This window comes from Pipistrellus hanaki (assembly GCF_964339955.1).
Source record: "Pipistrellus hanaki genome assembly, chromosome: 3".
Classification (NCBI taxonomy): Eukaryota; Metazoa; Chordata; class Mammalia; order Chiroptera; family Vespertilionidae; genus Pipistrellus; species Pipistrellus hanaki.
The window spans coordinates 143,585,620-143,613,482 of NC_140505.1; the positions used below are offsets into that span (position 1 = coordinate 143,585,620).

At 39.3% G+C, this 27,863-nt stretch overlaps 1 protein-coding gene across 2 annotated transcripts in view; it reads left to right on the forward strand.

Moving 5' to 3' along the window:
- Positions 1 to 4,378: 4,378 nt before the first annotated feature.
- The window catches only part of LIMA1 (LIM domain and actin binding 1), a 93,764-nt gene continuing 70,279 nt past the window's right edge, over positions 4,379 to 27,863 (forward strand). Inside the window, exon 1 of one of the 2 annotated variants that reach the window (XM_084877378.1) lies at positions 4,379 to 4,526. The gene's annotated coding sequence lies outside the window, so the exon portion shown is untranslated. The remainder of the gene's footprint in view (positions 4,527 to 27,863) is intronic. The other variant, XM_084877377.1, reaches the window with a different exon arrangement.

Consider the following 27,863-nt stretch of genomic DNA (forward strand, 5'->3'; position numbering starts at 1 on the left):
TTAGAAATATACTCTGTAGTAGCTGATACCAATTTTTTTGAAGTAACAAATATCAGTAGAGAAACTGACTCAATTGCATATTGAAGATTCATTACAAAGTGTTTTGTTTTTGTTTTTAAATATATTTTATTGATTTTTTTTTTACAGAGAGGAAGGGAGAGAGATAGAGAGCTAGAAACAGCGATGAGAGAGAAACATAGACCAGCTGCCTCTTGCACACCCCCTATCGGGGATGTGCCCATAACCAAGGTACATGTCCTTGACCAGAATCGAATCCGGGACCTTTCAGTCCACAGACTGAAGCTCTACCACTGAGCCAAACCGGTTTCGGCACAAGTGCTTTTTTTAATTATAGATCCCTAATCAATGATAGCACATAACTGTCATCCTCTTCTATGATATTCTTAAGTAGTTTCATATAATTTATTTTGCAATATATTTTGCTGTTCTTCCTTATTGCACTGTATCATGTATGTAAACAAATGCCTATATCCACTTCATTTTTCTCTTTTAACTCTATAACCCCTCACTATCAGACAAAGACTACTGTGTTTCATTAAACTATAAAGAGTATTAAAAACTTTTATGATAGTATCAGTGTCTTTATTTAATTTACACAACAAATTGGCAATTGAGTCATTAGGTGCTTACTTCAGCAGCACATATAGTGAAACTGGAACGATACAGAGAAGATTATTAGCACGGCCCTGTGCAAGGATGACATGCAAATTCGTGGAGCTTTCCATATTTAAAAAAGAAATTGAGCCATTAGTTGATGCATCTGACAAATCTTAAATTCTGATAGTCTTTTAAAAAATCATGTTCCTGCTCAAAGTCACTAATTATCTGAGAGATGCAAATCAAAACAACAATGCGTTACCATCTCACACCTGTCAGAATGGCCAACATCAACAAATCAACAAATGACAAGTGTTGGTGAGGTTGCGGAGAAAAAGGAACCCTCGTGCACTGCTGGTGGGAATGCAGACTAGTGCAACCACTGTGGAGAACAGTGTGGAGTTTCCTCAAAAAACTGAAAATGGAACTCCCATTTGACCCAGTAATCCCACTCCTAGGAATATATCCCAAGAAACTAGAAACACCAATTAGAAAGGATATATGCACCCCTATGTTCATAGCAGCACAATCTACAATAGCTAGAATTTGGAAACAGCCTAGGTGCCCGTCAGCAGATGATTGGATCAAAAAACCATGGTACATCTACACAATGGAATACTATGCTGCTATAAAAAAGAAGGAATTCTCATCATTTGCAGCAACCTGGATGGAATTGGAGAACATCATGCTGAGTAAAATAAGCCAGTCAATGAAAGAGAAACACCACATGACCTCACTCATTTATGGATAATAAAGAACATTATAAACTGATGAACCAAAAGATAGATATAGAGACAGTAAAGCAACAAGTAGACTGTCAAATTACAGCAGGTAGGGTAGGGAGATCTGGGGGAGATAATAAATCAACCGAAGGACTTGTATACATGCATATACTAAATACAACCAATGGACACACAACTCGGGGGGGGGGGTATATATCAGAGGGGAGGGGGCAATGTTAAATTATGTACATAGATAATAATTGAATTAAAAAAATGGGAAGAGAAAAAAAAATCATGTTTCCTAATTTATTTATTTAGTGGCAGAAATTTGCCTACTAGTTTTATTAGTACCATCTCAAGTTACTAAATATGACTTCCATTCCATGGACCAATGGACATGCTTTTCTGCTGTTACTCCTAAATGTTGAACTATCAAACAATTCTTACATCCATTCTTTTATTTAAGTCTTTTGTACCATTCTGAAAACACTCCTTTTATAGCCAATTTCATGCTACAAATGTGACAACTCTGGACACAAAGTTGAGAAGAGATACATATATTACACAATATTTCCTTCATAGAGACCAATAACCTCAAGAGCAGAGTTATTAGTAAAATGAAGTTAAAAAAACATAGCCTTAACCGGTTTGGCTCAGTAGATAAGAGCATTGACCTGTGGACTGAAGGGTCCCAGGTTCGATTCCGGTCAAGGGCATGTACCTTGGTTGTGGGCACATCCCCAGTAGGGTTTATGCAGGAGGCAGCTGTTCCATGTTTCTCTCTCATCGATGTTTCTAATTCTCTATCCCTCTCCCTTCCTCTCTGTAAAAAATCAATACAATATATATTTTTTAAAAATGAGTTTTAAATGTTTACTTGTTCTTCACATATATTACTGTAAATTTATAAATTTGATTTTAATAGTGGTTATGCTTAATACCTGACTCATAAAATCCATGAAAATTTAGCAATCAGCCTTGCAAACTGGTAAGTCAACTATGTGTACAGTAAGGGAGGCTTTGGGAGAGCAAGTAATTTGCCTGACTTGATAAGTGGCTATGTCAAGATTCAAATTTTAGTACAAAACTCTGACACAGGTTAGGTTTCTTGGTGAATAAGGGCCATAATTGGCTTGTGCTTGTGTGTGTGTGTGTGTCTGTGCATTCATGCATGTGAGTGTGCTTTAACTTGCAGGGGGTGGGCATATACTGAGGTAACTCCACATGCAAGGAAATTCATTTTCTGGACTACCATCTTATATTGATACCAGGGTCCTGTGCACGAATTTGTGCACATTGAAAGGAACTGTGGGCTTTGGTGGGCATAGGTGTGGGTCTGGGCCCATCCTCCACACCCCCACCTAGCCTGTCCTGCCATGGTCCCCAGTCCCGCCTGCCGGCAGCCCTGCTCCCACTGCCGTGGCTCCAGTGCCAGATGGCAGCGCCAGCCCCAATCGCTTTGTGCCTTTAGTGGGTGTGAGCCGCAGCTGCTGCCCCGATCACCCCTCAGGAGCAGGGGAAGGTGGAGAAGCCCTGAGGGGTGATCAGGGACAGCAGCCGCCACTCGCACCCGCTGATGGCGCAGAGATTGGGACCCGTACCAGGCACCAGCAACAAATGCAAGAGTCTGGCCCCATGATAGTGACAGGTGCCCCACCTTGGTCTGGCAACCCAGCTCACCTGCTCCACCATCCCAACACAGCCAACACACGTCATGTTTGATGCATGCTCCCTGGTGGTCAGCGAATGTCATAGTGATTGGTTGTTCAGTTGTTCCAGTTGTTCTGCCATTCAGTCTATTTGCATATTAGCTTTTTATTATATAGGATTGCACACTCTTTTACATTCTGGTTCTGACTGCCAGTTTTGCTAGAGTCTTGATGCTTCATACCTATCCAAGAATCAATTTAGGCTGGATACTTGGAGGAAGAGGGAACAACTGAGTGGTCTATCCATCATCTGCTATTGGACATTTCTCTTTAAATTTTTTTTTAATTGCTTTTAAAAATGTAAATACAGGTGTTTCCCACCACAAGCCTCTTAACAGTACTACATGAATTCCAAAAAGCTTCAGAAACCTTGTTGTCTGAAACCTTACTACCCTTGGGGTGCAAGAAAAGGAAAGGGCACGCTTCAATCCCGGGAAACTGGGGCAAAAGTTTCGGGACAGCACTGACTGGTTTGGCTCAGTGGATAGAGCGTCAGCCTGCGGACTGAAAGGTCCCGGGTTCGATTCCGGTCAAGGGCATGTATCTTGGTTGCGGGCACATCTCCTGTGGGAGTTGTGCAGGAGGCAGCTGATTGATGTTTCTAACTTTCTGTTTCTCTCCCTTTCCCTCTGTAAAAAAAATCAATAAGAAAAATATATATATATATTTTTTAAAAACACGCACTTAATTAAAAAAACAAAAAAGTTTGGGGACAGGAGGACCAAGTGCCAACTAGCCTTCTTAAAGTTCTCAAAACCTTTCACACAGCCTTTTTCTAAGAACTGTGAGAAAGGCTGGCTCTGCTGGAGGAGAGCCTGGAGATCTGGCCTAGTCCAACCCCTGCATGTAAAAGGGGCCAGTCTGCTCTAGTGGGGGGACGCGACTTGATGAACGTCAAGCGGTCGAGGCAGCTTTAATGTACAGCTCTTTCCACTACAGCACACGGGCGTCCCCTAACATACCCTCCCTGCCAAGAACTTACCCCAAGTCACCAGGAACCTGGCCGGGGACTGGCCTACAGTGGAGAGAGCCTGGGACACACCGCCCACGCGCTCCTGAGGCAAACTGCAGTCACTGAGTCAGAGTTCATTAGGGTCACACAGAGATGCACTAAGCCCCAGGCGGTTAAGATACGTGGATTCCTCCGCGAGGAGACTCGGCCCGGGGCTAAGCAGCCCCGCCCCTCACACACGAGCGCGCGCGAAGGGAGCAGCGGGAGCAACGAGAGGACCCGCGAGGGCAGGGCACGCAGCCCGCGGCGCGCACGCTCGCTCCGAGGCCGCGAGGGAGGCGGGCTGACGTGCGCGCGCCCGCGGCGGTGGGCGGGGCCCGGGGCGGGGCTCCGAAGCGGGCCGGGGCGGGGCAGCGGGAGCTGTAGGTGCTGCTGCTTAGGTCGCGCGACAGGTGCGCGAGGCAGAGCGCCTGCGACCCGGGGCAGGGCTGGTGCCGGTGCAGAGACAGGACCGCTTGTAGCCAGGTAAGGGCCTTCTCCCTCCGCATCCTCCTCAGTCGAAAAAAGTGACGTGCGCGGACCGCGGCTTTCCTCCACACCGCCTTTCTCCCGCGATTTCAGGGGCGCGGGGAGCGCAGGGAGAGCGACCCCCTTTACCCTCGAAAGAGGGAGTGGAGGAACCGCTGATTCTCCGCGCTCTTCCTTCACTTCTGGGTACTGCCCCGGGGTTGGAAGTAATTATAGAGGGCTGAGCCTTTGCTGCCTGAGGGAGGAAGCTGATAGGAACTCCCTCTTCTTAAATCGGGAACGCTCCTTCTTCTTAACTATGTATTTTTTGATGTGGTGGAAGGAGGTGGCAGTTCATCTATAGTCAAAAAGTATATCCCAAGAAAATACTAGTAGGATATTCAACTGCTCTTTTCCCCTCCTTAATTTTTTTTAGCCATTCCCTCCCTCTTTGGCTTTTCTGCCCTGCCATTCTGCCGGTTAAACTCTGTTTAAGACACTTAGATCCTTTAGAGGTGTGTGGAGACGATAGCAGTCCTTGCAGCCGGATGAATCATCCCCGAGTCGCTATCGTGTTTATATTGCTGGCACCTGTCACTAACGCACGTAGGTGTTAATGTAAGGTAACCGTACACCCTGACTACACCTCCTACACTTAAAGTTGTAAGTGCTAGGAGCGAACCATCTGGCGCTTGTCCTTGCCTCCTCCTGGCGCTTACAACAACTGAGTTTAGCTGATCCTGGTGAGAGATATTTGAACTACTATTGTCTTTCACTTAATTTCCAGCTTTCAAAAGCCTATCTAATCCAGATGGTTCTATCAATTTGACTCTTTAAGTTAGTCAAGGTACTTAGAGAGTTATCAGCCTTTAAGACAATGCCTCTGTAGGGGTTCAGGGTGTCTTCTTTTGAATGAAAGAATTTTTCTTTTGCTCTTGGTTCCAGTGGTTAAATAGGATACTTTTTATCTGCATAATTACTAATACTATTCACAAATGATAAATTCACAGGGTTAGGAACTGTGAAATAACAAACTTTCTTTTGAGGTCCGAGGTATACACAAAAGAAGATGACCCTTAACAAACATTTCTAAGTTCCTGTGGAGTTACAGCCTGGATGAAGGATGATCACGTTTTAAGTATACCTTCAAGGAATTGCAGACTTAGCAGGGGAGAAGGTTTTAAAGGAAAAAATAAAGAAAGCTGTGCATGCATATATATAGATTTCTTTGTTTTGCATCAATAGAAAAAAAAAACACATAGCATGGCAATATGTAATTTCTTTAAAAACATTTTTCCCCCATGCATTTATTAAGTGCCTCTTGTTTTGTCAGTTCTACTGTGGATTCAAAGTTCCAAATCGCCAACTGTAAAAGAGCTTAAAATCAAATGGGTTTGGCAGATCACTGGCTATAATTTACAGGGTTGGTGAGGTCGATGCTATACTATAGATCAGTCCAGAGTGCTGTGGGAGCACAGAGAATAATGTTTGTTTGTTTTAATTCTGCCTTTTAGTTTCCCTTAAAAACAAGACAAAAAAGTAAACAACCACATAGTAAAAACCTTTGAGTAATAGGGTTCTCTTTAATTCATGAATCTGTATCACTTATATTTCTTACCTTGCATTCTTTCCCCATTATGGCCTTTTCAAGATGGGCTTATGTCCTGTTGCTGGCACTGTAGCAGTTCAGTAAATAGTTGGTGGAGCTATTTTCACTGTTCTCTCAGGAGCCTTGAAGTGTTGTTATCAGGTAGTTCATGAACTGTAGAGCTACTGGGGAGAGAATAGAGTACTGGCAACATCAGTAAAGCAGCGCCATTTTGTAAAAATTGCTCCATTGTGTAACTTTGTTTAACTTGGTACATTCAAACTTTGTTCTAGATGCTGGTTAAAGGTGGGCCAGATTTCAACCTTCTAATAATCGTAAGAAAAGAAAGCTTCAGAAGTGAAAGCAATTCTATTAACAGCATACCTTGGTAACAGAGGATATTTTTTCTTCCTAAGGTGTCCTCAAAATGTCTTTTTCTTTTTTCTTTGGCAGCAGGGATGGGGTGGGTAGATGGGTGGAGAAGGAAAGAGTCAGAAGAGTTTGAAGATTCTTTGTAGAGTTTTGATTATCTGAAGTCTAGCAGTCTTGAGTGCTCGTCATATAGCTGTAGGCCTACTGTGTGCCAGTGCCCTGGTATAGGGAGGATGAACATAACATGGTCCCTTCTCTGTGACTGTGTTTTTCATTTTTTAAGTAAGATTGTGCGTTAATAATAGAGATTGTGGTTGTTTCATTTGGCAATTTGAGCCATGGCACTTGTTTCTTTGACACTGCTTACCTCTTTTCTTTCCATTTACACTCTAGGAAAGTGGTCTCCACCAGGAATTTTTAGAAAGGTATATTTCCATGTATTTTGGGTACCGACAATGATTACATTGCTTTCTTACAATGTTTTCAAGTACAGAAGTTCTTCAAAGACACACAGACAAAAAAGAAAGTTGAGAGTATGAGAGATCATTGGACAAGTTTGCCATAAAAGGCCTCCTAACCACAGATTGGGAGAATTTGTCATTATTTATATTGACCATGAAACTAGTTTTCAGGCATTCTTAATTCCATATACTCAGAAGTAGATGATCTTTATTTAGATTGGAGTTGTACTCCTTCTGCAGATAGAAAGGTGGGTTAACTTGGTTCTGAAGTCAGAAATTTCCATAAGAAAAGACTATTGGTTTTTGGTTGTTTTTTTGTTTGTTTGTTTTTTAAGGTTGCTCTCGTCTTTCACTGTATATATATATATTTTTATAAGAAGTTAAAGTACTTTATTTTGGGTTGTGTACAGTAATCTCTAGGTGACGCTAAATCACTTAGCACAGACTCTCAAAGTTCTCTAGTAACAAATGAGTGGTTGTAAATTGAGTAGTTTCTACTTAATTGCAGAATTGAGATTCTATGGTCAATGGTGCTCTTGGTAGGACTATACTGATATGTTTATTCTGTGACTGGATGCAAAGTCCTTGAGCCTCAGTCAAGTTACTGTGCTAATGAAGACCTCTTCTCATAAAAAGGACAAGGTTTGACCCAACAAGTAATTCATTATTCAGCATGTCAAATGATTTTTTTAAAACTTGAAAACATTTCTAGAGACTTTACATGTCCAGTTATAAGAAGTTAACATGATACCATGAAAATTTAGATTATTTTTCTTTTCTTTTATTTTTATAATTCTTTCTTATAAAGAATTTCTTAACAACAATGCTACTCAGACACTAAGAACTTTTATATTTAGAAAAAATGCAACTTTTTTTGTACTTCTGATAACAAATGTGGAGCTGTTTTTCCTATATTTATCCTATAACAGAGCTTACTATTTAAAAATCTTACACTCGGTACTTTGAGGGGAGAATCCAAGATGGCTGCTCGGGTAGGCAACTAGCCGCAGCTGCACACAACAATTTCAATAAAATACAACTAAAATATAAAATGGACATTACCCAGAACTACAGGAAAGTCGACTGACTGGAAATCCTACAACAAGAAGCAAGGAGAAAACCAGAAGGAAGCTCGGAGGAGCTGTAAAAGCCTAAGGTACGGAGACACGCGGCGCGCGGAGAGGACGGAGCCGGAGAGGAGGGAGGCCGAGTGCCTGGCTGGCGTTCCCAAGCGGGAAGCAGAGAAAAGCTCCGATTGTGCTGGGCCCAGCTCCAACTGCTCTGAACCCCAATTCTAGGCCAGACCCTGGGGACCCAGGCTCACCCATAGGGAGCTGGGCTGTAAGGCGGAACTCCAGGGAACGGCGAGAGGAGGTCCTGGAGGCACGCACACTGCGCGCAGAGAAGGGCCGGCCGGCTGTGCCCTGACGGGAAGGAGACTGGGGCTCCAGACTGCTCTGAACGCCATCTCCAACTCCACTTCCAACTGAACTGAACCCCAATACTGGACTCATTGGGGGAGAGCATACATAGACAGTTTGGCAGCAGGCGAAAATCAAGGGCACCTTTCTCTCAGAGGCGCTTGCAACAAGTACTGAAGGACCCTGAGTCTCAGGAGTCGCATAGGGCGGGGCTGACGGAAGCCAAGGCTGTAGGCTCCACCCTGAAACCCCGCCCTATCAGGAAAACTGCCTGCGAAAATGCCTAAACCAAATAGATCACAAACGAAAAAAATGGAGGACAAAAAGCGACTGGATATAGAGTTCAAAACCACACTTATAAGGTTTTTCAAGAGTCTCCTAGAAAAGGCCGATAAAATAAATGAGACCTATGAGGATATGAAAAGGGATCAACAAGAAATGATAAGGGATCAACAAGAAATAAAGAATACATTGTCTGAAATAAAAAATATTTTACAGAGTCCTAAAAACAGAATAGAAGATCGCAAGAATCAAGTCAAAGATTTGGAACATAAAGAGCCAGAAGACACTCCTCTGCAGAAGCTAGAAGGCAAGAGAATCCAGAAAATTGAAGATGATGTAAGAAACCTCTGGGACAACTTCAAATGATCCAACATCAGAATTATGGGGGTCCCAGAAGATGAAAGAGAGCAAGATATCGAAAACATACTGAAAGAAATAGTGACAGAAAACTTCCCCCACCTGGTGAAAGAATTGGACTTACAAGTCCAGGAAGCACACAGAACTCCAAATAAAAGGAATCCAAAGAGGACCACACCAAGACAAATCATAATTAAGATTCCAAGAGCAAAAGACAAAGAGAGAATATTAAAAGCAGCAAGAGCTAACACCTATACGATTGTCAGCTGATTTCTCAACAGAAACCATGCAGGCCAGAAGGGAATGGCAAGAAATATTCAAGGTGATGAATAGTAAGAACCTACAGCCAAAAATACTCTACCCAGCAAAGCTATCACTCAGATTCGAAGGTCAGATAAAGAGCTTCACTAATAAAAAAAAGCTAAAGGAGTTCATCACCACCAAACCAGAATTATATGAATTGCTGAAGGGGGTTCTTTCAGAAGAGAAAGTAAATAAAGATAACAATTATGAACAACAAATACGTAACTATCAACAAGTGAATCTAAAAACCAAGGAAACTAAAAAGAAAATCTGAGGAACAATATTAACTGTTGAATATAATAGAATCAGAGGTATGGAAGGGGAGTGAACTGATGATTCTTGGGGAAAAGGGGAGAGGGAGATGTGGGAAGAGACTGAACATAAATTGTGCACCTATGGATGAGGACAATGGGGGGTGGGGAAAGGGCAGAGGATGGGATGAGAAGGGGGGGAAAGGAACATTTGTAATAATATGAACAATAAAAATTTATTTAAAAAAATAAATAAATTAAATAAAATAAAAATAAAAATCTTACACTCGCCGAAACCGGTTTGGCTCAATGGATAGAGCATCGGCTTGGGGACTGAAAGGTCCCGGGTTCGATTTTGGTCAAGGTCATGTATCTTGGTTGCGGGCATATCCCCAGTAGGGGGTGTGCAAGAGGCAGCTGATCGATGACTCTCATCGATGTTTCTAACTATCTCTCTCCCTTCCTCTCTGTATAAAATCAATAAAATATATTTTTAAAAAAATAATAATAAAAATAAAAATCTTACACTCTTTCAAACATGTTTTCTCTTGCATGCCAAAGTATTGCCAATTTTTGTTTCATCACCTATAGATCAGTAACCCAGTTACGCTTTTACTTGGCTTTAGCTTTCTCTAATTTCTTTTTTTCTTCCATAAATTGAAATCAAGCAAATGGCCCAGGAGTTCTTTTCCTCATAGTCAGTTTTACTGAACAGGTAACACTTGCTCAGATTTAGCTTCTGTCTCCAGTACTAGAGGAAATCTGTCTGCCTTTACATAGTCCCAGTGATTTCCCTCTAACGGCCCTGTCACTGTCCTCCTTACCACGTGGCAACATTTGACCAAGAGGACAACTTCTCTGGTTCTTCCTTTCATTTGGCTTTCTTGATGCGACTACCTGGTTCTCTGTCTTCTATTCGAACCCCTTGCTCCCTTCAGTAACTCACAGTCTTTTTGCCCCTTAAAATGTGGGTGTTTGCCATGGCCCTGTCCAGAATCCTATTCTCATTATACTCTTCACCTGTGCAATTTGATCTGTTTTAACACCTCCATGTAAGTGACTTGCAAATTTATCTTAAAAAAATACACACCCATAAGCCCAGCAGGTGTGGCTCAGGAGTTGAGCGTGGACCTATGAACCAGGAGATCACAGTTCAATTCCCAGTCAGGATTGCAGGCTTGATCCCCAGAGAGGGGGCATGCAGGAGGCAGCAGGTCAATGATTCTCTCTCTTCATTGATGTTTCTATCTCCTTCTCCCTCTCCCTTCCTCTCTGAAATCAATAAAAATATATTTTAAAAACACACATTAACAATATAATATATATATAATTCTTGTTTTATTTTTACAAATACAACTATATATTCACATTTAGAAAATAAAAAATACATATACTAATTATAAAAAAACCTGGGGCAAATTAATTATAAAGAAGATAAAATATTTTTTCTGTTCAGAGAGAACTATAAGCTGATGTATTTCTTTTCAGTCTTTTTTTTTCTTTGATGCACAGACATACACACACTCACAAACACACAGCTAATTGGGTTCATACTATTACAGTAGAGACAGTTTTGTATCTGCTTTTTTATTTACATTATGTCATAGCTTTTTATGGCATGAAAATCATTTGAAAACAATTTTAGTGGATGTTTAATACCATATTGCATTGATGTTGCATAATTTAACTGTGTACTTGGGTGTTTTGAGTGTTACATTATTAATAAGTGAAAAAATTTTAGAATAACTTTATGCATAAATCTTTGTACAAATCACTCATTATTTCCTTAGGTTAGATTCTCAGAAGTTGAATTACTGTGTCAAATGGCATGAAATTTTAAAAATACTAAGCCTCCTGCCAAATTGCTTTTCATGAAGACTAGGCTAATTAACATTCTCACCTGCAGTGATTGTGAGTGCCCATCATATTGCATTCTTCATAACATTGAATATTATTTTTTAATCTTTACTAATTTGATAAGCAAGAGTTATTTAATTTGTATTTCTTTATTAGTGAGAGTGAACAATCTTAATACATTCATTTCAATTTCTTCTGTGAATTATAATTTGTTTATTCATTCCCATTTTTATTTGGGCCTTAACATTATAATTATGTTGTTTTTCTGTCTGGGGTTCATTCATTTATTTGGGGGAGAGAGTATAGGTTTGTATTAAGCCAGGTTGAATAAGTGGAACGACAAAGTAGAAAGTGTACAAGAAGTGTAAATTGTGGTGTTTTAAATGCCCATTGCTATGAGAAGCCAGAGCTTGTGATGGCTGAAGCAGCCCTACAAACAGAAAGGGTACTGGCTGCCTTAAAAGTCAGGATTCCCAACTTGGTGTTGAAAACTAACCACTTAGGTTATCCTGAGTAAATCATTCATCCTCTCTGAGCTTCATCTGTAAAGTGAGAAGGTTGGGCTCTTGATCTCAAAGTCCATACAACATGAATAGCTCACTGTATATTCTGAAATTTTTTTATCTCCCATTCCTAATCTTCATCCATTTTATTATTTTTTAAAAATATATTTTATTGATTTTTTTACAGAGAGGAAGAGAGAGGGATAGAGAGAGAATAATTGATCAGTTGCCTCCTGCACACCCCCTACTGGGGATGTATCCGCAACCAAGGAACATGCTCTTGACCGGAATAGAACCTGGGACCTTTTAGTCTGCAGGCCGACGCTTTATCCACTGGGCCAAACCAGTTTCAGCTCTTCATCCATTTTAAATATACAGAACCTGAGGAAAGACTGGGTACAGCAAAGGCAGTTTACACAGGGGTAGCAAGGCTTAATGGAGCCTGGTGGCAATTTAATGGCTTGCTCCCATTGGACAATAGAAGTTGCACAGATTGACGATTGGCAACTTGATAAAGTAAGTCTGAAAGCCCTGCTGATCTATGCCACATAGCACCATCATCTCTAGTGAATGTAAAGCAAGTCTTATGTTATGATAAAAGGTTTAAGTTGCTATGCCAAGTTATTTAACAACTTTCACTATTTCGTAGGGAAATTATTTTTAGTGTTTTTCCTTGTGATATGTGTATAAGCTCTTCATTTTTAAGAATATCAATTCTTTTGTTTAACTAGATAATTGTCTTTTAATTTATACATGATTTATTATTATTTATCTATAGATCTTTTTCTTTGGGATTCTTTTCTTGCTTTCATGCTTAAAAGTCTTTTGTCATCCAGAGGTGGATTAAGTATTCACTTCAATTTGCTTCTAATTTTTATGGTTTTGCTTTTTATATTTAACTAGAGGCCCAGTGCATGAAATCTGTGCACTGGTTGGGTCCTTAGCGGCTGCCGGCTGCTGGCCGGGGCCTCCTTCCCTTCACCCAGCCGGCCTCACCCCCTGGTCAAACTCCCAGACGAACTCCCGGTCAAGGGGACAATTTGCAATTTATGGTTTTATTATATAGGATTATATAGGATTTTTAAATTTTTCTTTTTTACTTTGGAATACCAAATCAGTATGTTTAGTGCCTTTGTATATCTCTGAGCTTCAGATCCATATTTCCAACTACCTGGTAGACCATGTGGGTAATCCTTATGTACCAGGCACCTGCATCCACCTTTTTCCTAGTCTCCCTAAGGAAAAAGCTTGAATTGTCTTGAACACTTCAGTCCTTTTCTCCTCCCACATTTAATCATTAACATTCTACCCCAACAGTGATAATGCCTCAATGCCTCTTTCATGTCTTCTAATTCAGATTCCCCTTTTTCTACTAAAATTGCTGAGCATCTTTAGAGTTGGCTTGTCGTTGCTTTTTCAGTCATTAAAAAAAAAAAAAATAGAACACTGATTTTCAAAGTATGGTTTCTTCAATTACATGTTTCAGAATCACGTGGGGTGTTGGTTAAAGAGCTAGATTCCCAGGTCCTACAAAATTCTACAAATAAATATATCTGGGGAATGGAAGTACCTCAAGAGATTAATTCACACACTTAAGGGGAACCAGTGCCCAAGTCAAGTAAGGAAGTTTCTCTGCATGCCACTCAAGACCCCCACTCCCATGCCCTGGCAGCCTATTTTTCCCGGCTTATCTCCTACATCACTACCCACCCACCTGGCACTGTAGTTACACAATGATTCGTGGTTTCCTGGACCCACCCAGTCTTTTCCTGCCTCTGTGCCTTTGCTCATGCAGTTCCCACAGCCTTATGCTCCTCCCCCAACTCCTGCTAAAATCCTTTTCCTTAAGAGCTCAAATAAAATGCCAATTTAAAGAAAAAAAAGCCTTTTCTAATTTCTCTTAGTTGAATCAGTGGCTCCCTGCTTAGTCTTCACTTAGCACTTTATGTTTACTTCTTTTTTTACCTTAATGCTGTCACTATATATGAATTATTGCTTCCTTACAAGATTATAAGCCTTCTAAGTGAGAACTTTACCTCTTCATTTCATAGCTATTATTCATATAATAAATAATTAAATACACAGTACATGAAATATATCTCATCTTGCAAATATTATTATGTAACAATGTTCAGCTTAATATCACACTTAGAATAAAATTGAAATCTTAACCATTCATTGCTGTCTATCCCGTGTTGCTCAGTGGTTGAATGTCAACCTATGAACCAGGAGGTCACGGTTTGATTCCCTGTGAGGGCACATACCTGGATTGCAGGCTCTTTCCCCATTAGGGGGGAAGAACCAATGATTCTGATCATTGAAGTCTCTCTTTCTCTCCCTCTCCCTCTATGAAATCAATAAAAAAAATTTTGAAATAACTTAATCATTGCTTATAAATCCTTATTCGATCCAGCTTTCATTCATTTCTGTGATCACCTCACTTCTCATTCACTCACTAGCCATATTTTTCCTGTCTTGAGGCCTTTACCTCTGCTGGAAAACTCCCCCATATCTTCTCTTCACCTGGTTGGCTGCCTCTCTCCTTCCCATCATTCAGGTTTCACTCAAATGTCATTTACTCAAAGAGGCCTTCCCTGACCACTATCTAAAACATCTGCCCCCTTCCCCACCACCACTCCAGTTACTCTTTTGTCTTTCTTCACAGCATGTAATTGTCCTGCTTCAACAGTAGAATGGAAGCTACATGAGAGCAGAGACCTTGTCTGTCACTCTTAAGGTTGTATTTTTAACAATTCTGCTTGACACATGGTTAAGTGCTCAATAAATACTTGTTGAATGAATAAATAAGGCTTGAAGATAGACTTTTCACTTTAACAATTCTTGTTTTGGTTCACAATCCAAAGCTTTGTTGTTGTTGTTTTAATGGACAACAGCTGAGGTAGTTCCCCATGAGGGTTCAAATCAGGTAGCGGTCTCTGAGGACTTCTGAAGGTAGCAGGACAAAGGTTTGGATACTGTGATAGGCAGGGCTCAGTTCCATCTGAGTGCAGGTTTTCCAAGGTGTTCCCAGGATCCAGGCCACCGTTTTACTACCTGTCAGCATCTCCTTCCAGGGTTACTACTGCGAGCCAATACTATTTTATTTTTAAATTGATTTTAGAAAGGGGAAGGGAGAAGGAGAGAGATAGAAACATCAATGATGACAGAGAATCATTGATTGGCTGCCTCCTCAATGCCCCATTCTGCGATCGGGCCTGCAACCTGGGCATGAGCCCTTGACCATACTCAAACCTGGGACCCTTCAGTCCACAGGCTGACTCTCTATCCACTGAGCCAAACCAGCTAAGGCCAATGCTAGTCTTTTAACACTCATTACATTTTTAAAAGCAAGTGTAGCAAAACTAGAATCCAACTGACTAGAATCTTCAAGCAGCCAGAAGTTTTCTTCTGCTTTCCTTCTCTATATGAAAAATAAGGAAGCCACAGAAAATCTTCAAGGAAAGTATATTTTCATTATACTTACTATACACCCTGAAATAGGAGAGGGTATTGATTGGAAGGACTGTCAACAACAATTTTAAACAAGGGATTCTTGTTAACAACTAGTTGAGCCAGACAATGTAACTAATCAGTTCTAATATCTTCCTATTTCTCTTCATTGGGTAACCTTATTTTTTAATTCCATTTTTCTTGAAACTGAATGAAAATTTTATTTAAAATAATAATAACAATTTATGATCTTTCAAAATACTTTGACTTTTACTGTCTAATTTAATCTTCATAGTCATGTGAATTATTATGTTTTTTAGATGAAGAACCTGAGACAAAAAAAAAAAAATTTGATTTCCCAAGCCAACTAAAAGATCCCTCAATAAATCTCTCCCAAAAGCTCTTTTAAACAGCACCATAATTTTATGTGATTTTAGAAGGTAAACATTAAAATTTAATTAAAACACTAGCATTAATATGTTTGTAACCAGTACTCATTAAGAAATAAGATGCATTACATCAGTGAAGATGAGCAGAATTTTATTACTTCTGTGGCTGTGTGATTTGGTAATTCTTTATGTGAAGAATTGTCACAAGCTTCGGTTGTCCTTGTCCTTGATTAAAGCATTGTTCTGTGTTAGCTTCTCAGATTGTTTTCAGAAAGGAAAGATTAGAGAACTTGCCTAGAGAAGAATCACTTTTCAGTAAACCCGTTTTAATTCTCCTGCTTAAGGGACTGGTTAAATTGATCTGAGTTGGCTTTTCAGATTGAGCAAGACCTGAAAAAAACACACCATCTAAAATTTCAGATAAGAAGAATGGAAGCCAGGCCCTTCCTGGAAATGGCCAGGAGTGAAACTAAGAAGCCCTGTATTTGGAGAAATCTTGCTTAATTATTAAGGACAAAGGACTGTATAAGGTGGTATATCTTTAACGGAAGCAGCCTTCTTAAAATAATTGTTTATATTTCTTCTGCTTTGACATTGTGAAGAAGACTCCTTTCATTATCCACTTTGTCTTAATTAAGCATGTAATTGGCAAGACCTGTGAGCGTTTAGGCAGATATTCAATTATATCTTTGTCAAGAGATATGGCAACTGAGAACTAGCATAGTACTGTTTTTTATTTGTATAACGTATTTATTGAGCCCCTACACTGTTCCGGGCACTGACATTTGATGCACCGGATGATAAAGTATGGAATGGTACAAAGGTTAAAGGAGAAACAGGCTGTTCAGAGTAAACCTATGCTTTTGTGGCCTTGGTCAACTCTAAATTTCCACATTCTTTTTCCAATTAACTTTGCTTTTCTCTACTTTCCCCCTTAAGGGTTACTATCAAAATTATCTGTTTTTCTACTTTCCGAAAGAGATTTTACTTGCTATGTATGAAAAAAAACCCTTACTGACTTGTTGCCCTTACAATGAGTTAATTATCAACTGGGTGGAAGGGAAGGAGAACTAAGTGAATATATAACAAATTAGATTTGAGAGAGAGAGGTAGAATTAAACTTGGATTCGATCTACTAATTTCTTAATTTAAAGGAAAAAAAGATATGATTCTTTATGACCTAAAAATTTTAAACCAAAGTCTGTTTTTAAAGGCTGCAACTGGAGGTTATTCTTTTAATCATCTAAGTAAGATAAACGAAGATTACCCCGTGCTCTCCCTGATCTCCCCCCTCCCCTGCCCCAGGCACATAACCATTAGCTTCCTCACTCCCAAGCTCAGAGGGCCCTCCCTTTACCTCTATAATTTGTTTCCCAAACCTATTTCTTCTCGGAATTACTTTTTCTACCTCTGTAATTTACCCAATAAATGTTTTCTCACGACAACAAAAAAGATTACCACATTTTTGTAAAAAACTAATTTGGGTTTGAAAAGCACAAAAAGATACTCAAGTGAATGAATAAAGTGAGAGAAACCATGTAAGGTAATCATTATATCATTTTCAACTTAAGAGTTTTTACAAAGGCGTTGAGAACACCTAGAATTTGGCCCTTACAAGGTATAATTTGACAGGTTTAGATGTTTTGGTGCAGAGAAATGGTGTCAGGGTTTTGAGCAGATCTGGAGTTCCTGGTACTCACTACCAGTTTCTCAAAGTATTAGAGATATTGTCTCTTAAATTTCAGGTTTAACAAAAATAAGTTGACCCTGAAATGCATTGTACAGTAGAACTTTATTCTCTGTGCTAAAGATCATTTTGTTTCCATGCCAGCCTCCTAAAAAATGAATAAGAGATAACATTTATTTAACCTCTCTAGATCTCAGTTTCTAGATATGTAAAATGAGACCATAATATTCTGAGTGTGTTACTGTGTGTGAGGATTAATACCTTTATTATGCAAAACAATTAAAACAGTATCTGAAATATGGTAAATGTTCCATAAATGTTAGCTACTTTTATTATCACAATCATTATTATTAAGCACATATTTTAGCACTGAGCTAAAAGAACATTTTATTTTTTAAAAATATTTTGTATTGATTTCAGAGAGGAAAAGAGAGGGAGAGAGAGATGGAAACATCAATGATGAGAGGGAATCATTGATCAGCTGCTGCCTGCACAACTGCTCCCCCCCCCCCCCCCAACACACACACACACAAACACACACACACTGGGGATTGAACCTACAACCTGGGCATGTGCCATGACACTCAACCACTGACACTCAACCACTGAGCCACACCGGCCAGGCTAAAAGAACATTTTAGAGATGATGAGGGAGGCTAAGGCTTTTTTCCTAATGTTACCTAATAAGTAAGTGATAGGCTCAAGACTTAGGCCAGAGCTGAAAGGAACCTGGGCAGAGTCGGCCTAGATATAAAGCATTACCATTTCTAGTTTCCTTTTCTTTTTTGGAGTCTTTTTTGTGAGTTTAATTGAGCCAAACAGTCAAAGTTGCCAGGATGCAAAATCTCAGTAGATTGAGATAATGCTTCCACCATTTCTAGTTTTGAGATACTTAGGAGGATAAGACTGGCCCAGACTACCCTCAGGTTCTGGGAAGATGTTGTTAGCAGTGAGTTGTTAGAGCATGGACATTAGGATCTCTTAGACCAGTGGTCGGCAAACTCATTAGTCAACAGAGCCAAATATCAACAGTACAACGATTGAAATTTCTTTTAAGAGCCAAATTTTTTTAACTTAAACTTCTTCTAATGCCACTTCTTCAAAATAGACTCACCCAGGCCATGGTATTTTGTGGAAGAGCCACACTCAAGGGGCCAAAGAGCCACATGTGGCTCTCGAGCTGCAGTTTGCCGACCACTGTCTTATACTGTTTCAAATGCTGGCTCTGCCTCTTACTAGCTGTGTGACCTTGAGCAATTTATTTAACCTCTGAGCCTCAATTTCTCCTCCTGTAAAATGAGAACACTAATATTTGTTTCATGGTATCATAGGATTAAGTGAATAAGATCAGCTGGAATGAATCACCTTGCATAAGACATGCACTCAATAACTGATCCCCAGGCTTATGCTAAGGTGGCCCAAACTTTTGCTTGATTCTGACATAGTCCATCTGGGTGATTAGGATCTGTGTGTGCTCTGGCCTAATAACTCTGGGATCAAGCCAAAATTAAACTCTCAAACCTGTTCTTACATTGGAATGTAGGAGACTCTTTTCAGAAAAATTAGATGTGTTTGGACTCCACGTGAGATATTCACATTCTAAATATAGTCCTGATATTCAGAGAACCCTCCCTTCACACATAACCTCCCCCACCCCCAACTGAGAGGCATTAGACTGGCGAGTTGAGGGTAGCAGCTGGAGCACAACCCCAAACAGTGATCTCAATGCCTGGATTGTCGTGCGGTGTCAGTCAGACTCCTCGGAGGACTGTGCTCTAGCAGGAATGTTAATGAGCAGTCAAGGGGTAGATGTCCTACAAAAGGGAACTCTGCAGAAACTAGGATCTCATCTGTATAGCCAAGCAACAATTCTATGTAGAAAGAATATTAATGAGATCTGGATAGGAATCAGACACCAGGAAAGGACAGCTGCTGTGAGAGGCAATTTGAATTGTACAATGAATTACACATGATATTCAGAAAGTCCTTGTGCAATTTTAAAAAGTAATTAAGTTGTAGAGATAATAAACAATTTATAATCGAAAAGTAAATGTATTGAGTGGCCAATACACATTTGAAAATATACTCGACCTCCCCCATGATTAAAGGAATAAAAACAAACAATCGTGTATTATTTTTCCCACATCTAGCAGATTGGAAAAAATTAAAAATGTTTAATAATGCTTAATATTGACAAGGATGTTGTGAATCGGCTTTCTCTTTTAGCTGATGGTTCAAATATAAATTGATGCAAATATATATATATATATATATGTATATTTGCATCAATATTTTGGAGGGGGGAAAGAAGCAACTTTTTTTGAGAAACATTTGGGAATGTCTATTAAAATGTTAATGCATAGGCCTTTTGAACTACAAATGCTGCTTCTGGGAATTTATACCATAGGTGCACATCTTCAAGTAGGCAATAGCAGAGGCATGTTCATTACAGTCTTGCTCTTAATAATGAAGAACCTAAAGCCACCTAAATGTTCATTGGCAGGGGCCTGGTTAAATAAGACTATTTTGGAGTGAAATAATAAGTGGTCTTGAAGGGTTGCAGTAGATGTATATGTCCTGATGTGGGAAATGTCCAAGGGGAAATAAATAATGGCCATACAGCACATTCACATAAGACCATTATAATTTTTTAGATGCTTTTTAAAAAATATATATTTTATTGATTTTTTACAGAGAGGAAGAGAGAGGGATAGAGAGTTAGAAATATCAATGAGAGAGAAACATCCATCAGCTGCCTCTACTGGGGATGCCCACAACCAAGGTACATTCCCTTGACCGGAATCGAACCTGGGACCTTTCAGTCCTCAGTCTGACACCCTATCCACTGAGCCAAACCGGTTTCGGCTATAAATTTTTTAAAAAAATATTTTTATTGATTTTTTTACAGAGAGGAAGAGAAAGGGATAGAGAGCTAGAAACATCGATGAGAGAGAATCATGATTCTCTATCCACTGAGCCAAACTGGTTTCGGCTCTGCTATAATTTTTTTAATGTGCGTTTGTGCATAATGTATATTAGCATCTCTGTGCCTGAGTTTTCTCATTTGTAAAATTAGCATCATAATAATATCCACCTCATGACCTATTGTGAAGATAAAATTAGATACAATATGTAGATACATCCTTTTAGAACGGAGACTGACACAGAGATATGTGTTTAGTATTATCATTATTATTGCTACCACATATAAACAATATTAGGAAGCTTATATTCCAAACTGTCACAGAGGTTATCATTGAGAAATAGAATGGGCTTGGGGGAAGGGGTGGACAAGAGCAGGCAGACTTCTATTTCTTATTTCTTTTATTGATTTTTTTTTTTAATATATATATATAGACAGAGGAAGAGAGAGAAAAACATGGATGAGAGAGAATCACCTATTAGCTGCCTCTTGCACACCCCCTACTGGGTTCAAGCTCACATCTGGGGCATGTGCCCTGCCAGGCTATCAAACTGGCAACCTCTTGGTGCATGTGTCACCACTCCACCAACTGAGCCACACCTGTCAGACCAGATTCCTATTTCTTCCTTTCTTTCTTTTTTTAATCCTAACCCGAGGATATTTTTCCATTGATTTTTAGAGAGTGGGAGAGAGAGGGAAAGACAGAGAGAAGTAGCTGTGTGAGAGAAGCACATCAGTTGGTAGCCTCCAGCATGAGCCCCTGACCAGGGCTCAGGCTGGGGAGGAACCTGCAGGTGAGATGCGTGCCCCTTGACTGGAATGGAACCTGGGACCCTTCGGTCCATAGGCCAATGCTCTACCCAAACTAGCTGGAGCCAAACCAGCTAGGGCCAGACTTCTATTTCTTATTGTTTATGATAAGCAGGCCCATCTCTTGATCCATCACTCTGACTAAGGAAGTTACTGAAGACAATGACAGCTCTGGTTTGGAGTGCTTGTTGAGCCTCTGGAGGAGGAGAGGTCCCCCAAGGAAAGGAGGAGGGAGGGGGAAGGAAGGTGGGGCTCTGGGGAGAAAGGAGGGATTCCACCTTGGCTGCTGAAACTCTTCTGAAAATCACTAACATAATTAAAGATTAAAATTTTTTAATTGTGCAAGAACCTCATAAAGGCCCAACAATTATATCTGGACTTACTATTTTTGCATTTTAATAACATTTTTACTAATACAGTGATTTATGTTTAATTTGACATTTGAATTAAAACTACTAAAAGTAATTGCTCAAAGTGGCCAGAACAAATATTTAAAAAGAGGTAGTTTTTCTAATAATTATAAAATTAAAAATTTAATGGTTTAAAGAGACCCATGTCATAATTTTTCAAGTTTTAACCAATACTGTGGCATGTATCAGTATTTCACTTCTTTTATTTTCTTTTTAAAAAATATATTTATTGATTGATTTCAGAGAAAAATAATGACGATAGAAAATCATAGATTGGCTGTCTTCTGCATACCCCCCCCCCCCCCCCCCCCCCCCGCCACTAGGCATGTGCCCTTGGCCAGAATCAAACCTGGGACCCTCCAGTCCACAGGCCGATGCTCTATCCACTCTGCCAAATTGCCTAGGGCAGTATTTCACTTCTTTTCGTGGCCAAATAATATATGTACCTTTATATGGATAGACCATATTTTGTTTATCCACTAGTAAGTTGATGAACATTTGGGATGTTTCCACTTTGGGGCCATTGCAAATAATATTTTATGAACATCCTTGTACAAGTTTTTATATGGACATGTGTTTTCATTTCTCTTGAAGATACAACACCCTCCCCCCACCACATATATCTAGGAGTGGAAATGTTGAGTCATTTGATAATTACATGTTTAACGTTTTGAGGAAATGCCAAGTATTTTCCAAAGCAACCGCACCACTTTACATTCCCATAAGCAGCATATGAGGCTTTCAGTTTCATCCATACCAACAGCTGTCAAGCAATATTTTTCTTTTCAAACAATAATTCTTAACCACATCCCACAATAAAAAATTAACATTCGCCGAAACTGGTGTGGCTCAGTGGATAGAGCATCGGCCTGTGGACTGAAGGGTCCCGTGTTCAATTCCGGTCAAGGGCATGTACCTTGGTTGCGGGCACATCCCCAGTGGGGGGTGTGCAGGAGGCAGCTGATCAATGTTTCTCTCTGATCAACGTTTCTAGCTCTTTATCTCCTTTCTTTCCTCTCTGTAAAAAATCAATAATATATATATTTTTTTTAAAAATTAGCATTCTTACCCAGTTTATATATATACACACACACAAACAAAAGCTTTATAAAAGAGTACCTATACTATGCGTGATGTTCTGACATTTTCCTATTTTCATTTTGTTCTTTTTCATTAATGCAAACAAACATGTTGGTTCTGTCCTACTGAACTGATTTCACAACTCACTAATTTTGTTACCTGCTACTAGAAAAACTCTAGGCTATTTTACTAATATCCCTTTAATTTTACACAACGAGGAAATTAAGGCACTGGACAGTGGCAGCTTGTCCCAGGCTAATCCCCTGAACCTGTCTCCCAGGCCCCTATTCTCTGACTTTCCAGTGAGCAGCCCAGCCGTGGCTCCCCTGTTGCTTCTTCTATGCCCTTCTATGTCCTAAGTGTGTTTTTGCTTTGGTCAAACAAATTCTTGCTTACTTTCCTACACACACACAAAGATTGCTGGTTTAATTCAGATCTGGGCATATGCCTACGTTGCTGATCAATGTGTTTGTTTCTCTCTCTCTCTCTCTCTCTCTCTCTCTCTCTCTCTCTCTCTCAATCACTCTCACTTTCCCCCCTCTCTCCCTCTCCCTTTAAAATCAATAATAAGCCGGGACTGGTTTGGCTCAATGGATAGAGCATCGGCTTGGGGACTGAAGGGCCCCGGGTTCGATTCCAGTCAAGGGCATGTACCTTGGTTGTGGCACGTCCCCAGTGGGGGGTGTGCAAGAGGCAGCTGATCGATGACTTTCTCTCATTGATGTTTCGGACTCTCTATCTCTCTCCCTTCCACTCTGTACAAAAATCAATAAAATATATTAAAAATAAAAAATAAAATCAATAATAATAAAAATATTTTATTTCAGTGTGTGATGGGTATACCTACAATGCCGCAATCACTTCAAGGTTTTTGTTAAAATGTGGTCTACATAGGCCCTACCTACTCCAGACCAAATGAATTAGAATTGTGGGCTGAGACCTGGAAGTCAGTATGTTAAATTTCCTAGGTGATTCTTATATACACTCAAGGTTGTGACCAACTGAATTAATTTTCCTTCTTTTATTTCTCACATTAGCTCCTTTTTGGGGTTCTAGAAATATTATTTGGCATTGTTACCTGAAAAGCCAATAGTTATTTGAAAGAATTAGCATTTGTAAGAAAATACTTGAAAAAAAAAAAATACTTGAATTGCACTGGCTGGAGTTGCTAAGTGGTTAGAGCCTTAGCCTCTGCACAAAAGGTCTAGAGTTTGATTCCTGGTTAGTGGCAAATACCTTGGTTGTGCCCCTAGTTGGAGTACATGTGAGAGGCATCCCTCTCTCCCTCAAAATCAATAAAACTACAATACATATGTTCAACCACATGGATCAGTGGTTAAGTGTCACCCTGTGAGCCACGAGGTCACAGTTTGATTCCCAGTCAGGGCACATGCTTGGATTTCAGGCTCAATCCCCAAAAAGTGGAGTGCAGGAGGCAGCGGAACAATGATTCTCACTCATCATTGATGTTTCTTTCTCTTTCTCCCTCTCTCTTCCTCTCTCTTCCACTCTGAAATCAATAAAAATACACTTACTTATTTTTAAATATATTTTATTGATTTCAGAGAGGAAGGGAGAGGTAAAAATATATTTATTTTAAAATATATTTTTATATATTTTAGAGAGGAAGAGATAGAAATATCAATGATGAGTGAGTAGTAGATCTATCCCCAACACTGATTACGTTGTTGTTGTTTTTTAATTAATCCTCACTTGAAGGCATGCTTATAGAGAGAAAAGGGGAAAGAGAAAAAGAGAGGAACATTGAGAGAGAAACATTGACTGGTTGTCTTCCATATGCGCCCTGACCTGGGATTGAACCCACAATCTAAGTATGTGCCCTGACCTGAATTGAACCAGCAATCTTTTGATATACAGGGCAACATTCAACCAACTGAGCTACTCTGGCTGGTCCACATTGTATCTTTTTGGTTCAAGGGACAATGCTCAACCAACAAAGCCATACCAGTCAGGGCTAGATCTAGCATTTTAGGAACTTAAGGCAAACCTCCTAGAGCAGGCTGGAGGGGTCAGGGAAGGCATCTGGAGGAAAGTGTCATCTAAGCTGGGACCAGTAGCATAAGACCATGGAGGAGAATGTAAGGACAAAGGCCAGGAATCAGAGAGAGAAGGTATGAGAAAAAGTGTATACAAAGTCCACATGTCAAAAATAAAAGAGTTGTGTGAAACACTGCTGATTAATAATAATGATGATAATATTAAAGATTTATTTAGCATTTATTAAGTGCTAGGAGTATAGTACATACTTGACATTTAGGAACTTGTGTGGTGTTTTTTTTAACATATATTTTTACTGATTTCAGAGAGGAAGTTCCTTGCTGCAACTAAGCAAGCAACTTCTTTTAATTGTCAAAACAATATTATGAGGTAGGTTCTTTCCCCCCAATATAGAGAGTAGGAAACAGAGACAGAGTGTAATAACTTGCTCAAGATCACACAACTAATGAGCGGTATGAGATTTGAACAGCTAGATTTAAACTCCAAGGCCTATCCTCTTAGCCTCTATGCCATTCTCTCTGCAGTGTCACGTGGTAGACATTATATATAGAATTTTTGATAAGCCAAGGTAGTTGACGGTACATTTTTCAGGGAAGTGAATAAATCGCCTATGGTCAACAGAATTGGAAAAAGGCAGAAAAAGAACCTGTAAGCCCTCTTTTTAACTTCAGACATTGTACATACTTTGTTATATCATATTGTCTTTTATGTTATATTGTTTTGTTTGATATAAGCAAAAATACATATGCCATCTCATCTTTTGAGAAAAATTATCTGTGGTTAAATAAACTTACTTTGAGGGGTAGAAATAAAGGAGGAGGATACATATGCTTCGGGCTGTGTTATGTTGTGTCTTCATGGGACATAGGAAACTATCCAGCATGCAATGGAAATTTTAGGTCTGGAAGTCAGGAAAGTTAGGACTTAAGATACAGCTTTGGGAATCATCTGGTGTGACCTTTAATGACTTGAGCATGGCTGAGCTCACCCACAGAAAGGAGAGAAACTGACACTTGACTAATGTCTAGGAAGAGGGGTGAGTGGAGGGCCAGAGAAGGGGTTCAGTGAGAAAACTGAGCATAGTTTGAAAGATAGGAAAGGAATCAGAAGAGCCGTTTAAGAAGAAAAAAAAAAGCAAGGGAAAATAAAATTTCAAAAATGAGGAACAATTAATAATTCAAATGGCAACAGAAAATGATAAAAACTGAGATATGGTCCTTGGATTTGAGTTAAGAGATCTTCAGGAGAATGGTAGGAGTAGAAGCCAGAGCCAAGTGGGCAAAGGGATGAATAGAAGATGAGGAAGTGGAAACAGTGAGTATCTGGAGACTAAGGTTTGGCTGTGTAGGTAGGAGTAAGGTGAGGAGGTAGTTTGAGCCGGGATGGGGGTGGGAGGCATAAGAGGAAAGGGGCTTATTTATTTAATCCATATATACAAATTTCAAATATGTATACACACATATCGAAAATGTGAGCATGATTTTAGGGCATAGTCAGAGATGGAGGTGAGACGAAGTACTGGGAAGATAGAAGGGAAAGATCAGGGGCTCAGATGGGTTGTCATAACACTTGTTTTTCTCCTGACATATAGGCAAGATGGGGGAACGATGATTCTACCCGAGTGAACTTTTTTTTGCTTCTTCTTTTATCTTTGGAGTGGTAAAGTGTGAATCACTACAGATGAATGTTTGTGAGTGCCAGGTGAAAGTTGCTCTGTTTCTTTGGTGAGCAGTTTCCAGAAGTGACATTGTTTCTCATTTATACAATCTGTTCTTCATTATTCTTGCTCTAAATCTTAGTGTTTTTTTAAGAACAAAATATCCTTAGAAGGAGAGGAAAAAATGTTATTAAAGTGAATTTGCCTTGATGCAAACATCTATGTCCTTGGTGAGCCCTGAGAATTTGGTCATTGTTATAATTTTCCTATTGTCTGGGGTACATGTGTCTACAGAGGCCTGGCTAAAGGTCTTCCAAGAACAGTAGCAATGATTATTCTAACATGCCTACAGACTTGTCTGTCGCCATGTTCCTGGATAGTAAAGCAGAGAGCCTTTTATGTATAGTATTTAAAGTTATTTAATGGTCCCATTTTTTTTTTTTATATCACTTGAGTTTATCTCAGAGTTTAAATAAACTAAAATTATTAATTCATGGTTCTGAAAAAATGATATGTCCTTTCTTGACAATTAGTTTTGGACTGCATAATAAGCATTTTTTTGCACTGATAGTGTTTTGGTTAAAATTTAAACCTTCATGCAATTTTATTCAAGACAAATTTATAGAGTTCCTTTTATTTATAAAGCAATATACTAGATACTAGGAGAGCAAGAGGTCCTTGACCTCAAGAATCTTTCTTGATAAAAAAGATTGACAAAATTATAAGGCAAAGGAAATTACCTATGCTGATTGGGAATAGGTCAGGAGCAGTTCAGGAAAGGTTCTGCAAGACGTAGTCTCTCACTTGAAAGGCAAATACATTGAGGAAGGGGAAGCATTCCAGCTGGAATGAGAAAAAAAAAAATACAGTGTATTAAGGGAATAGATAATGGTAATGGCATAATTTTGGAATTCTAGATTTCTTTTTATATCAAAATTCTATGGAGATAGGCTTCTCACTATCAGAGAAAGAAGTTACAAATAAATAAAAGGGAATATATATTGGAATGAACCTTGTGGTGCTAGATTGGAATAAAAAGTATCAGTATAAATTTATAGTTTAAAAATATGTATACAGACAGGTAGCTATAGAAATATAGATATGTATAGATACGTAGGTTAATATACTTATATATTTCCTGGTTTTGTCCCCTAGAAGCAGTGACATATCAGTAGTAATGAACATGCCAGTACCCAGATCTTGGCTTTTCCAATAAAAGGAATCAGCACTTTTGAGAAATTGTTGATTCCAGGGCCGGGGCAGGGCAAATACAAGATAAGTCTAGAACATCTTATAATGCTGGAAAGTGAAGAAATGCTCAAACAATAAAAAAATAAAATAAATTGGTAGTATGTTGAAAGGACACCAGGGCCAAGCTGAAAGAGCTCCAATGGCCAAAGGTGAGACAATTTGAGCAACAAAATAATTCAGGGAACAAAGTCTGTAGTTTAGTAATAGTTATTGTACCAATGTTTATTTTTTACTTTTGATAATTATATTGTGGTAATGTAAAGTAAAGCTAGGTGAAAACTACA